Here is a 12,996-nt window from a genome sequence, read left to right on the forward strand (position 1 = left end):
TGGTGCAGCAAGGTCACTGGAGCAGCAGGGCCCTTCTTGCCCTCGGGTGGGACGGTGTGTGGGAAGGAGGCCTGGAAGGCCAGGCTCTGGTCCTCAGCCGCCACTGCCTTGCCCACGGTGGCAGCTGGGCACTAGCCCAGCCTGTCAAGTGGGCACACATCCACATGGGCCATCAGTGCCCAGCCCAGGCTCGCCCGAGGCCTTGTTTGGCCCTTGCATGCCCCCCACCCCCCCGCCAACACTCTGGCCTCATGGAGACTGGGTTCAGCACCCAGAGGAACAGAGGGCCCTGTCCATTTTCCAGTGGCTCCATCCACTCTGCAGGAATTCAGGAGCTGGGAGAGGCTGGGGAGGGGAGGAGCCACCTCTGGGTGTGGATTCAAGGATGTTTGTTTTCATTCCTCCTCTCCCCTGGGCCTCAGTCTGAGCCCCCAGGGGAAGGAAGGCAGCTTTGCCAACCTGCACAAGGAAGCTGGGGCCCCAGACCCCATCTATCACCACCTGCTCCTTCCTGGGGCCCAGAGAGGGTTTGTTACTTGCTTGGAGCCACAACCACCCCGTCAGACCTCTGCTGGTTTCCCCTCAGCCCTGACCCCGCAGCAGGAGGCCCAGCAAGCAGGACACAACTGTGGCCCCATCTCTGGGCCACCTCCAGGTGCCAACACCTAGCCCAAACCAGCACCTGTGGGAGCCTCCCCAAGGCAGGCGGCATCCCCACTTCACAGATCCGGAAACTGAGGCTAGGCCTGGGAGGCTCCAGCAGAAGTTCGCGGCCAAGCAGCAGGGGTGCTGGGGGAGGGCTGTGGCCACTGGTGCCCCCCACCCCACCCCCAGGCCTGCTCTCTTGCCCCTTTCCCTGCCCTGGTTTGAGTGTGGATTTCTGTCTATTTGCGGATGCCTGGCCTGCCCCCTGGGTTCCAGAAAGGATCAAACCAAACTAGGTGAGAAATCCTGGCAGAGGGAAAATGGGAGTAGGTGGCAGATGGAATTGTACCACTTCCTGTGGGAGGGAACCCCAGGAAGACAGGAGGCCGGTGGAGCTGGGGGTCACCAGCCCAGGGCTGACCCCATGCACCCTCTGTCACTGGGGCAAATCCCCACAGTGCTGCCGCTGCCAGGAACCCCCCAAAGCCCCAGCCCCGCCAGGAGGGAGCCCCACCAGGAAAGCCCCAGCCCCCAGCCCGGCCAGGAGGGAGCCCGCCAGGAGCCCCCCAAAGCCCTGCCCCCAGCCCCCAGCCCGGTCAGGAGAGAGCCCGCCAGGAGCCCCCCAAAGCTCAGCCCCCAGCCCCCAGCCCGGCCAGGAAGGAGCCCCACCAGGAGCCCCCCAAAGCCCAGCCCCCAGCCCGGCCAGGAGGGAGCCCCGCCAGGAGCCCCCCAAAGCCCAGCCCCCAGCCCCCAGCCCGGCCAGGAGGGAGCCCGCCAGGAGCCCCCCAAAGCCCAGCCCCCAGCCCGGCCAGGAGGGAGCCCCGCCAGGAGCCCCCCAAAGCCCAGCCCCCAGCCGGGCCAGGGCTCCCCCACCGCCCGCAGGCCCCCCCAGAGGCCCGCCGGCCCTCCCCTGCCCCTCCATCCCCGCCCCCGCGGCCCCCCAAGCCCCAGCCCCAGCCCAGCGTAGGCCCAGCCCCAGGTGCGCGGCCCGGCCGGAGGGGCGGCTCCAGCTGTCAGTCGGAGGCGCATTACACGCTGTAAGAAGGTGTTGACAGGAGCAGCTGGACGCGGGCGGGTGATGAAAAGAAGCAAATTCTCTGCGATTCCTCGCGGGGCCTCCTAGCGGCGAGGGGCGCCCCCTGCCGGCGGCGCGCGGGACGGCCCCGACCCCAGGTGCGCGGCCCCATTGAGCGGGCGGGACACTGAGGCCGCCTACGGGGGCGCGGGCCAGCCAGAGGGGTCACAGGGGGGCGGGGCCGAGCCCCTGCAGGCCTCCTCTCTGTGAGCTGCAGGGGGTGCAGGGGGGCCCCAGGAGCCGTGTGCAGGGCACAGCAGGGGGAAGGGGAGGCGCAGGTGGGGATGGAGGGGGCGGGAGCTCATGAGCCCACAGGCCAGGTGCAGACCCACCCCAGGTCACCTGCTCCGGGATGGGGGAAGAAGGGCTCTGGGGGCTCCCTGACACCCTCATGGCAGAGGCCCTTCCCACACAAGCAGGGATTCAGGGACGGGAAATAGGGGACACCACTGCCTGCCCTTCCCTCCCCCTCCTCCCAGGGACAGAGATGTCCCGGAAACAGACCCTGAGACACAGGGGCAGATGGGCTAGACAGAGAAGGGAGGAAAGGAATCAGGAGATGGAGGTTTTGCGGATGATGTCCAAGAGTGTCCCCTGATTTCCACAGTCTTTGTGTGAGCCGGCCCATGACTCAGCCCACTGCAGCCAGTGGTGCCCCATGTAACCCAGAAGGGTCAGCGGGCCCAGCCTTCCTCTCAGCCCCGACATGGATGTGGGAGCACAGGTATGGATATTTTTGTCCCATGCAGGGCTCACTTAGCTCCAGCCCAGTCATGGGGGTCCAGCCAGCGACACCTGCTCTGGGCACAGAGGTACAGAGAGGACTCTGGAGGAGACATTGCCTCCTGCTTGAATGCTCCCACTGACTGGGAGCCCACTATCTTCCCCCCAAGCAGCCCATCTTCTCTCTGGGCCTCTGAAAGAGTTAGAAATTCTTATTCTGAGTGGATTCTTTCTCCTGATCAGCCCCTGCCCCATGGTGTCCAGCACTGGCCTCTGGACATTGATCTGACAAACATGTGCCGAGTACCTACTATGCGTTAGGGACTGTTCTTGGTGCTGGAGCCATTCTTTAGGACCTAGGAGGCATTGAGGGAGAAAGTACATCCCAGGCCTGGGCCAGAAGATAGGGAACAAGCATTTTAAAAGTTTCTTACAGATTTTATTTATTTATTCATGAGAGACACAGAGAGAGAGGCAGAGACACAAGCAGAGGGAGAAGCAGGCTCCATGCAGGGAGCCCAGTGTGGGACTTGATTCCAGGACCCCAGGATCACGCCCTGAGCCAAAAGCAGATGCTCAACCACTGAGCCACCCAGGCATCCTGGGAACAAGCATTGATTCTGTATTTCCTGTGTGCCAGACATCAGGCCTCCCCATTTCACGAATAAGGAAACTGAGGCTCAGGAGTTTTAAAGCCCTGTGCCAGGCACCAGGCAGGTTGGGATGGGCCAGACTCTGCTTTGCCCATACGATGGGCCTAGGGACACTGTGACCAGACTGGCCTGGTGCTATGGCAACCATCTTGCCATCGATGGAGGCTGGGAGAGATGCCAACACAGAAAACATCAGAACTGAGAGATGGGCAGAGACGGGGTCTTAATGACTATGAACTTCTGGATCAAGCTATGCCTGAAACTAGACCCTCGAATTTTCACTTCAGTGAAATCACAGATTCCTTTTTTTGCTTAAGTCAGTTTGAATTGAACTTTTCTGTTACCAGCAATGCAAAGAATGCTAAGTTCAAAGGATCTGTTGTCCCTGAGCAGAATTCCTAAGCATGGTGTTGGGGGCGTTGGGGAAAGAAGGGACAGGCCACACACTCTTATAACAACAGCTAACGTTTACCCAGGGCTAAGAATGTACGAAGTGAAGAGCTGTTCGTAGGTTAGCTCACTAGGTCTTTACATGAACCCCGTGAACTGTATTCCATCACATCTGGTATATCCGTTAGTTAAATAATGCTGGCTGCTGTGACAAATAAGCCCCTGCAAACTGTCAGTGACTTAAAGTCAAAGTTTATGACTTGTTCCTGCAAAGTCCCAGGAGGTGTTTGGCAGTCGGGGCACATGTGGTGACCCAGAGCACGGGGCTCCTTCCATCTGGGGGCCTCAGAATGCACTGGATCTGCCTGGTTGGCCCACGAGAACAGAGAGAGAGAGAAGGAAGGAAGGAAGGAAGGAAGGAAGGAAGGAAGGAAGGAAGGGAGGGAGGGAGGGAGGGAGGGAGGGAGGGAGGGAGGGAGGAAAGGAAGGGAAAAAAAAGGAAGGAAAGGAAGGAAGGGGAGCACCCTGGGAAGAGGCTATGGGCCAGGCCCGCAGGCTTGCATTACTTCTGCCTGCATCACACTGGCCACAGCTCAAGCTTGTGGCCACTTCTGGTCTCACTGGGTGCCCAGGAGGGAAAGGAAAAGATCCCCTTTTGCTCTGAGAGCTCTTACTCTAAGTCTCATCGACAGGATAAGACACAACCAGGAGCCAGGATCCAAACCACCTGAAAACCGTGAGATCCCACCTCACACCCATTAGGATGGCTTCTACTAAAACCCCAGAAAGCAACAGTGCTGGTGGGAACGTAAGAAATGCCACCAGCCACCACTGTGGAAAACAGCTCCCCAAAAGTTAAATATGCAGTTACTGTAGCATCCAGCAGCTCCCCTCCCGAGTATACACCTGAAAGAATTGAAAGCAGGGTCATTTTTTTTTTTTAGATTTTATTTATTTATTTATTTATTTATTTATTTATTTATTCATGAGAGACACAGAGAGAGAGACACACACAGACACAGGCAGAGGGAGAAGCAGGTCATGACCTCGGGGCTGTGGGATCAAGCCCCATGTCCTTCGGGCCCCACGCTCAGCAGGGGTCTACTTGAGGATTTTCCCTCTGCCCCTCTCCCCACTCTCTGTCAAATAAACAAATAAATAAAATATTTAAAAATAAACTAAAATAAAATGACAGATCGCATGTTGGGGAGATCACCGCGCTGGCTGTTCTCGTGGCGATTGGGCAGCAAACGGGCATCCTGGAAGGCTGGCATTTGGTGGACATGCATCACGGACATGGAAAGGCCCAGGCCCTGGGCCCCAGACACAGTAGTCACCTGCAGACAGGTGTTCTTGCTTGATGGGGACAGAGCCTCAGTGTGGGAAGATGGAACATTCTGGAGATGGACAGTGGTGATGGTGGCATAGCTGTGTGCGTGTGCTTAATGCCCCCAAACGATGCACGTAAATATGTATGTCTGAGCAGGTGGTGGCAATTGGCAGGCGACCGGCTCCCCGCCAGTGCTGTGGCCTCCGCAGAAACTCCCTGACCACGGCCCCCTTTATGACCCAGCCGGTGTGGCAGTCCTCCACGGCTGCTGGAACGCATTACCCCACACTTAGTCAACTCCAAACAACACAACAATTTCCTTATAGTTCTGGGGTCGGAAGTCTACACTGGATCCGGCAGTTGCTTCTGGAGGCTTTCCTGGCCTCTTCCAGCCTCTGCAGACCACGCATTCCGTGGCTTGGGGCCCTGCCTCTCCTGGTCCTCTTGCCTCTCTGCCTGCCTGTCCCTCTCTCGTAGGGACCCTTCTGATTCCCCACCCATCCAGTCCTACGATAACCCCAACAGCCTTGACTCACTCACAATGGCAAAGTCCTCTCTGCCACATGGGGAACTCTACTCCCAGGTCCTTGGAGGGTCATTATTCAGCCACCACACTTGGGTCTCAGACTTTCTTACCTCCATGGTCTGGAAAGTCACGGGCAGCCAGGGTGGCCCTGGTGCTGAGATAGCATCACTGTACACACATCGCTGATGTCCAGACAGAGTCATCAAAGCTATCACGGGGCATGGGTTATTCTCTCCTGCGTACTTTGGTATTTGGCGGGGGGTATTTTTTTTTTAAGATTTTATTTATTCATGAGAGACATAGAGAGAGGCAGAGACATAGGCAGAGGGAGAAGCAGGCTCCCTGCACAGAGCCTGATATAGGACTCAATCCCGGGACTCCAGGATCACGCCCTGAGCTGAAGGCAGACGCTTAACCACTGAGCCACCTAGGCATCCCTTTGGCGGGGGTTTTAAAAAGATTATTTATTTATTTATTTATTTATTCATTTATTTATTTGAGAGAGAGCTTGGGGTGGGGGGCAGAGGAAGAGAGAGGATCTTAAGTAGATTCCCACTGAGTATGGAGCCCCACATGAGGTTCGATCTCATGACCTGAGATCACAGCCAGAGCTGAAATCTAGACAACTACCAGGCGCCCCTACTTTGGTATCTTGTAGTTCCTACAATGAGCATGTGCTATGCTTACAATCAGCATAAGGGATCATAGGGTGATTGGTGATATAGGACAGATGACAGACCAACAAATGGCAGGTGGGCTTTCCTGCCGGCAGTGGCACCTGGTCATCGAGTTCAGATGATGACCAGTGCCCAGGGTGGAGCCGGGATGGTGAGTAAGAAGTCAGTGCTGTGCCCCCAGCTGGTCCTGGGGCAGCAGCCGAGAGAGAGCAGTGAGGTCCATGTCCCAGAGGCTCAGAGCCAGAGGAAGATCGGGGCTGGACCAAGGAGGAATCTGAGTGGATCGGGGGCTCAGGCTAAAGCCGGGGGGTGGACACTTCATCGTCCCTGTCACCTGCTCTCTTAATTCCTGCATCATCTGTGGGAGTCCTTGGTGTGGCTTCCCCAAGAGGCCCAGAGTGGTGCTGAGACCTGCTCATGCCCACATGGCCCGAAGGAACCTGACATCAGTGATGCCCTGAGCTTGCACAAAGCTAAGGGACCAGGGGTCTGGGGGGTGGAGGGACAAGTCACTCCTGAGAGGTGGGCTCAGGGTGGAGGCAGAGACGCTTCAAACCCGGCCAGAGGTGTTTTAGGGGCTTCCCCTCCCCGCGGGGAGCTCACAGGGTCTGGGACCAGCCCCAGAATCCCAGAATCCCAGAATGCCCCTAGCCGGCAGCAGCAGGATTCCCCATTTGTCAGGAATTCAATTAGGTGGGAGAGTCCTTATTAATTTTATAGGCTTTGCTGGTCTGGAGGCTGCGCCGGGGGCGAAATCGGAGGGCCGCCTCTTCCCTCAGAGCTCGGGGTCAGCCTGCAGAGGCGGCGCGAAGGCACTAGTCGAGGTATTAATGAGATGCCTCTAGGTGCAAATAATAGTTTAATAGGTGTGACTTACCGGGGGGCGCCCTCCCCTCGCCGCCACGCACCTCCCGCACACCCAGACAGCCCGCCGCGCCGGCCTCCCTGCCTCGTTAGAATAAGTAATTAGAGTGTACGAACACTCACTTTGACACTTTAATAAAGTGTCAGCCATCACCAATTTGGTATTTAATAAAATAAAATTAAATATTTATTACATTTTTGTATACATTATATTTAAAACACATTTGGCCCCCAGTCACCACCCCTTCCTAGCACCCCAAGATTTTAGTCCCAAGGACACCCCTTCCCACCTGTCAGGAGCCACCCTGTGGCAGGAGACGGGGCTGGTGATGGGACATGAGGCAGCTGGTGGGGGGGAGGCCCAGGGAGAGGTGTGGCGGGAAGAGAGGAGTCCCCCCCCCGGGTGAGAAAAGGCAACAGACGGACCCCCACAGACACCTACGAAGGTTTGAAGGCCTTGGTCTTTCCTGCTTTGCTGTCATTCTGGACCAAGACTAGCTCCAAAGCACTTCTTGTCCTGTCCCACCAGCCCCCCAACAATTTGCTGAGGGCCACTGAGGGCCCCTGTGGAGCCAGCAGTGCCCGGAGCCTTCAGGACAGCAGGCCCCAGGTGCACCTGGGGAGCGGGCAGGTGCACGGAGGTGGGGCCAGGGCCCTGGAGTGGCCGGCTGCATGGACCCCAGGTTCAGAGTATCCCAAAGACCCCAAAAAAGCCTCAACCTCCCAGAGCAGGCCCACCCTGAGGATTTGGCAGGGGTCTGAGGAGTTGGGGGTCACACTGCATGTGCCATAAGTGGTGGAGCGGCCACCAGCCTCCCCCAACCCACCAGCGCAGCTTCCCTCTGAACCCAAGCCTGGTTTCCCCCTCTTCTCGCCCCTGCACAGCCTCCCCCACAGCTACCATAAAAATATTGTTTCTGATAAAAGTAGTAACCGGGAGGTTTAAATGCAGGAGATGGAGAGCTCACCAGGCAGGGAGCAGTGTTAGGAAAGCCTCTGTTACGCAGGAACAGGGGGTGATGTGAGAACCACACTGGACCCCCACCCAGGACCTGCTGTGGGGGGTCCTGGATCCGTGCACCCAGCCAGGAAGCTTGAGACCGCAGGGGCCCAGCACCATGGGCCCAGCGCTCCCCGTGGAACACACGCTCTCGGGACAACGAGCAGTCATAGGACGTGCGCCCCCGAGATGTGGTCGGGAGTGTGCTCGGCTGCACGTCCGTGGGGGCTGGAAGCTGGGAAGGACCAGACGCCCCGCGTCGGGAGTGGAGTACGGCACAGCAAGGAAAAAGCCCCCTCCACAGACCTGCTCAGCATGGAGTGAAAGGAACCTGACATCACTGCGGGATCCCGCGTATCAGACGTCTAGGTCAGGCAAACGCCGCTGGTGGGGAGGTGGGAGTCCTTCCAGGCTCTTCTGCTGAGCTGACGGCAGGGGCTTGGCTTGACGCCCCTCCTCAGAAGGGCACCCTGGAGGCATCCCCCAGCTCCCTCTGCAGGCCTGGAGAGCCGAGGGCCCCCCCACTTGGGATGCCCCTGCCGAGAAAGGCCCTCAGCTCTGCTCATCTCCCCAGTCCTGCCCCACGCCCACCCCCAGCAGGACATTCTGTGCCATCACCCGCCCACACCAATGCCCCATCACCATCACCGTCCCCGTCCCCGCTGGCCTTTCAGCTGGCCGTAGCCTGCTGCTGGCCAGGAGCCCAAGCCGGAGCCTGTGCTGCACCCCGGCCAGCTGAGCTGGGTAGGGGGGCCCTGGCTGCCTCCAATGCTGGACCCCTAACACCCACAGGCTAGAGGCTAACCCAACGCACCCCAGGCCACACTGCAGCTCGTGGCCAAAAGAAAAATCAGAAAATTGGCTCCTGACTTTTTTGTGGCATCCTGGTATTTTGTTCATCCTGGACTTTGTGTGTTAATTTGGAGTATTTGGAGTACTAGACCGAGCTCGCTGATGGCGCTGCTGTGCACCCTGACCCCGACCGCCTTGCGGCCGTCCCGGTTAACCCAGTAGCCAGAGCAACACGCGCAGTCAAGTCTCCGAGCCCCCAAGCCCCGTGCAGGGCGCCCATCAGTTGCCCTGCCCCCAGTGTCCGAGCAGACCTCCGCCCCCGGCAGAGGCCCAAGGAGGCCAGGCGTGTCAGGGCTGGTTATGTGACAAATATGCAAGGTTCTGAGGGACAGCTGAGCGGAGATAACCGGCACCTGACGCCCAGTGGGACAGTGGGAAACCGCAGGCTCCTTTCCCGTCTCTGTCTCTCCCTCCCCCCACCCATGTTTGCAGCAGAGCCATGTGAATTAAATGCACAGAAGATGGGGTTCCACTTGATTCACAAACTCCCCCGCTCTGCCCATAACCAGCACCCTCCCAGCTTGCTAGGAGCCAGCAGTACCACCACTGCCTCCTCTTCTGCCAGCGGCTCTGCTCCCTTTGCAGACAGGGAAACTGAGGCTCCCGCAGGAGACTCCACATGCCAGACCACTAAGGAGCAGGGGAGAAGCAGGTGATTCCCATCTAAACCCACGGCTGGAGCCACAGCACCCCTGGTCTTGTTGCCCCCACCCCATTAACTAGCTCGTGGACCTTGCTAACCTGGAGGTCAATGTGGGGGTGACTTGGGTGCGGTGAGGTCATAATCAGGCAGGCAAGGTGGAGGGAGCCAGGGAGCTGGCAGGACGCTGAGGGTGAGGGAGGGCAAGTCCCTGGGCCCCCAGCGCCCCCAGGCCCCACGTTGCAGATCAGCTTCCATGACCACAGAGCCCAGCCGCCAGCAACACACGCCACAGACAGGAGAGCCAGCAGGGTGGGTCAATCCCAGCTGCCCCTCCATGACCACCCCCGCCCCAGGAGCCAGGCCAGGGGGCTCCTTCCTGTCCCTCAACCCCCACACTCTGCAGGTAGGCTGCCCTGCTCAGCTGCGTGGTTGGCTTTGGAAATTCTGCTGAGAGGCCTTATTTGTTGGTATCTGTGGCAGGGGTACGGAGGGGTCTGGCTGGGAGGTGCAGAACCAGGGCCTGTACAGACCCCTCCCCACAGTGGATGAGAACCCAGGGTGCAAACCCAGCTGGGGATTTCCTCGCAAGGTTCCATAGCTCCAGACTGTGGCCAGGGCAGGTGTGTGATGCCACCAGAACCACAAAACCCTTAGCGAACCCCCATGTTGGAGAGGGACTGCCCAGGGGTCTAGCCCAGACCCAGTGGCCTTGCCTCAATGACCCAAAAGCCCCAGAATTGTATTCCAACCTCCAGCCTCCTGCTAGAGGCCCATCCCCGCAGCCTGTGCTCAGACCCTCCCTAGGGACGCCTTCTCACACCTGCTCCCTGCATGTGGGGTGGGGGATCACAGTGACAGCCCCTCTCTGGGTGAATGGTGTCATACTGGCTTGGGTGCTGGGACCTCAGGCACTGGCCGGGAGCTGGGGGGCCCCCCCGGGGCCTGTGGTCATCCCAGGCATGACCCCACCCCCTACCCCGAGGAGCCTTCTCTCCTCTTCCAGTCTTTGTGGATGGTGCTTGGGTACCCAGGGAGCCAGTCCCCAGAGCAGCCCTTACCTCAGGGACAGCCCTGGGCCCCGTTGCTCGGCAACCGCCTGGTGCAACCCTGGGCAACCGCCACCACCGGGTCTCCGCAAAGGCCCGTGTTTCCACTGCGTCAGCCCCTGGGTCCCGGGAGCCAGGATGGAGCGGCCCAGGGTAGCGCCAGCCTCCTGCCCCGTCACACCTTCCCCCTGGGCCCTGGCGCGAATGTCCTGCCCCAGCGTGGGAGCTACAGCGGCACCCAGCCCACCGTCATTGGTGTGGGACAGGGTGGTGGGACTTTGCAAACTGTAAAGTGCCCTGTGTCCCTGAACCGGTCTGGTGCCCCAGGCCCAGCTACGGTGGACGGTAAATCCCAATCTGCAAAACTATACAGACAGCCCCAGCTGCATTTGCATCAAAATTGGTTGCAAAGAGCAATTAGCACTTCATTAATAATCAATGAGGTGCCAATTTACACATCGTCCAAGAACAAATTGCAGATTCGGCTTGGCCTGTGACAGGCAGGGCTGTGGTGCCAGCCCTGGCAGAGAGGTCCAGAAGTGATGAGGAGAGGCCGCTGGGGCCCTACCCCACTTGCCTCTGCCCTCACAGAGGCAGGGAGGCCCCGGAGCAGGTGCCCACAGCTCGCTGCAGGTGCAGAGAGGATGGCGTGGCTGCCCCTGGCCACGGAGGGACTCAAGGAGCCGCCAGCGCCCCCCACGGTCCAGCCTGAGAGAAGCTCCTTCCAATGGTTTCTGGAAAGCCTGTTCCGTGCAGGCTGAGGAGGGAACGGAACCTATTGTTTGTCCCTTGCCTGTCATAGGGAAAGTGGGGCCTTTCCTGAGTACCTACTGTATACCTGCCATGCCTCCCTTTTCAGTCCATTTTGTAGGCAGGGAGAGCAGACAAAGAGGGCAGCAGGACCTGTGCGTGGCCCGGGGCTCCGTGCAGAGGCCCAGCGATCCTGTGTGCACCCTGACAGACTTCACTTCTTGTCCCCACGGCCCTGTGAGCCTCTCTGCTTAAGAATCCCTTGCTCATGGTCTGGGTCAGTCAAGGAGGGCTCCCTGGAGGAGGAGGGGGCCAACTCAAAGGACTGCTTTTACCTTCTTCTTTCCCCAGACCAGGCCTTTGCCACTGCTGTCTCCAACCAGCGAGGGTGCCCCCAGCTTGCTGCCTCCTCACCCATTGTCATGTATCTGCTGCACAAAATGCTTGCTCTCACTGGCTGGGGAGTACCCTCAGGGCTGACAGGCAGTGGGTGCTCTGGAAATGTGGACAGTGATCAAGAACAGACCCCCAGGTGAACACTGGCAGAGGGAGTAGCCTGTGCAAAGGCCCTCAGGTAAGACTGGAGCAGACATAAGGGCCCGTTGGCATGAGGATCAAAGTGGAGGGCTCCCGGTGGGGAGGGGAGGGTGAGGAGGCTGGCTGAGATGCAAGCCTGGATTTTATTCTGGGGTCTCCAGCAGGGAATGGAGGATGTGGCCTGGTGTCCATTGGCTGCCATGTGAGGCTGCTTGGGAGGGGACACAGGCAGGGACCACAGAGGGCATCTGAGGGCCACGAGGGAGAGTCTGAGGGCAGCTCCAGCACAGGTGGGCCCTGGCCGTGGGCGGGATGGGGTGTGGCCTCTGCTTGTCGCCAGCAGGTGTAAGGAGATTCCCAGCTGGGGCCACACACAACTTCTCCGATTCCACCCAGGCCCCGGCCTCCTTGCCGCCTCCTGCCTGCACCCGCCACCCTCACCATGAGATTGAATTTACAACGGACTCCAACACATTTAAATCCATTTATTGCAAAATTACTTTTCAATAATTACATCACCGTGCCGACTGTGTTGCATAATGAAATTAGCATGAGGGATATTAGAGAGAATATAAAATTATAAGAAATATTGAAATACCTCTTCCCCGTCTGTCTTCATGAGGCCCCGTAGCTTAACTGGGGAGCGGGCGTACCTCATGGACGGGATTGGAATGCACAGAGTGTAATTTTATAATGTCTTTTGTATAAATTAATTATAACAGTTATTGCAGGTTTCTATTATTGGATTGAAATTTCCCTCTACTGAAGGCTATTAGGGGAGAGTGGGACCCTGGCTCGTGGCCCTGAGTCCCCTGGGGCCACAGAATGGAGCGGGCGGGGGCCTGGGCTGCAGGGTCAGAGAGATCAGAGTTCAACTCTTGGCCTGCTGTGTGTCTTCAGTGGAGTGGCGTAGCTTCTCTGGGGCAGGCTCCCCTCGGCTGCTAAGAACAGTCCTGCCACAAACCCAGGTACGTTGCCATGTCGGTGTGGCCGTTGCGTGTCACTGCACAGCGGACAGCTCCCAGACGCACTGGCCGCCGTACACGTTCAGCACTGGCAGTTCCTGTGGGTCAGCAGCCTGGGAGATACTCCGTTAGAGGCTCCGGCTCGGGGCTGCTCGCGGGGCGGCCTCTCTGAAGGCTCACCTGGGGTGGAGGACTGCCCCCCGGGGGCCCTCGGATCAGGACTCACAGGCCAGCCCTAATCCATGCTGGGAGGGGCTTCACCAAGGGGTAAAGACCCCGAGGCAGGGGTCACTGAAAGCCGTCTCCTCTTGCCTTGGGAT

The 12,996-nt window shown here is 58.9% G+C and overlaps 1 long non-coding RNA gene across 3 annotated transcripts; it reads left to right on the plus strand.

Moving 5' to 3' along the window:
• The first annotated feature begins 9,534 nt into the window (after positions 1-9,534).
• Positions 9,535-12,420, plus strand: LOC140638789 (uncharacterized). Of its 3 annotated transcripts, none has more exons than XR_012035758.1 (3): positions 9,535-9,781; positions 11,526-11,748; positions 12,055-12,420. It is a non-coding gene; the product is annotated as an uncharacterized lncRNA (long non-coding RNA). The 3 variants fall into 3 exon arrangements; XR_012035757.1 differs by having other exon boundaries at positions 12,052-12,419; XR_012035756.1 differs by having other exon boundaries at positions 12,108-12,404.
• Positions 12,421-12,996: the final 576 nt, after the last annotated feature.

This window comes from Canis lupus, chromosome 8 (assembly GCF_048164855.1).
Source record: "Canis lupus baileyi chromosome 8, mCanLup2.hap1, whole genome shotgun sequence".
In the NCBI taxonomy this organism is placed as follows: domain Eukaryota; kingdom Metazoa; phylum Chordata; class Mammalia; order Carnivora; family Canidae; genus Canis; species Canis lupus.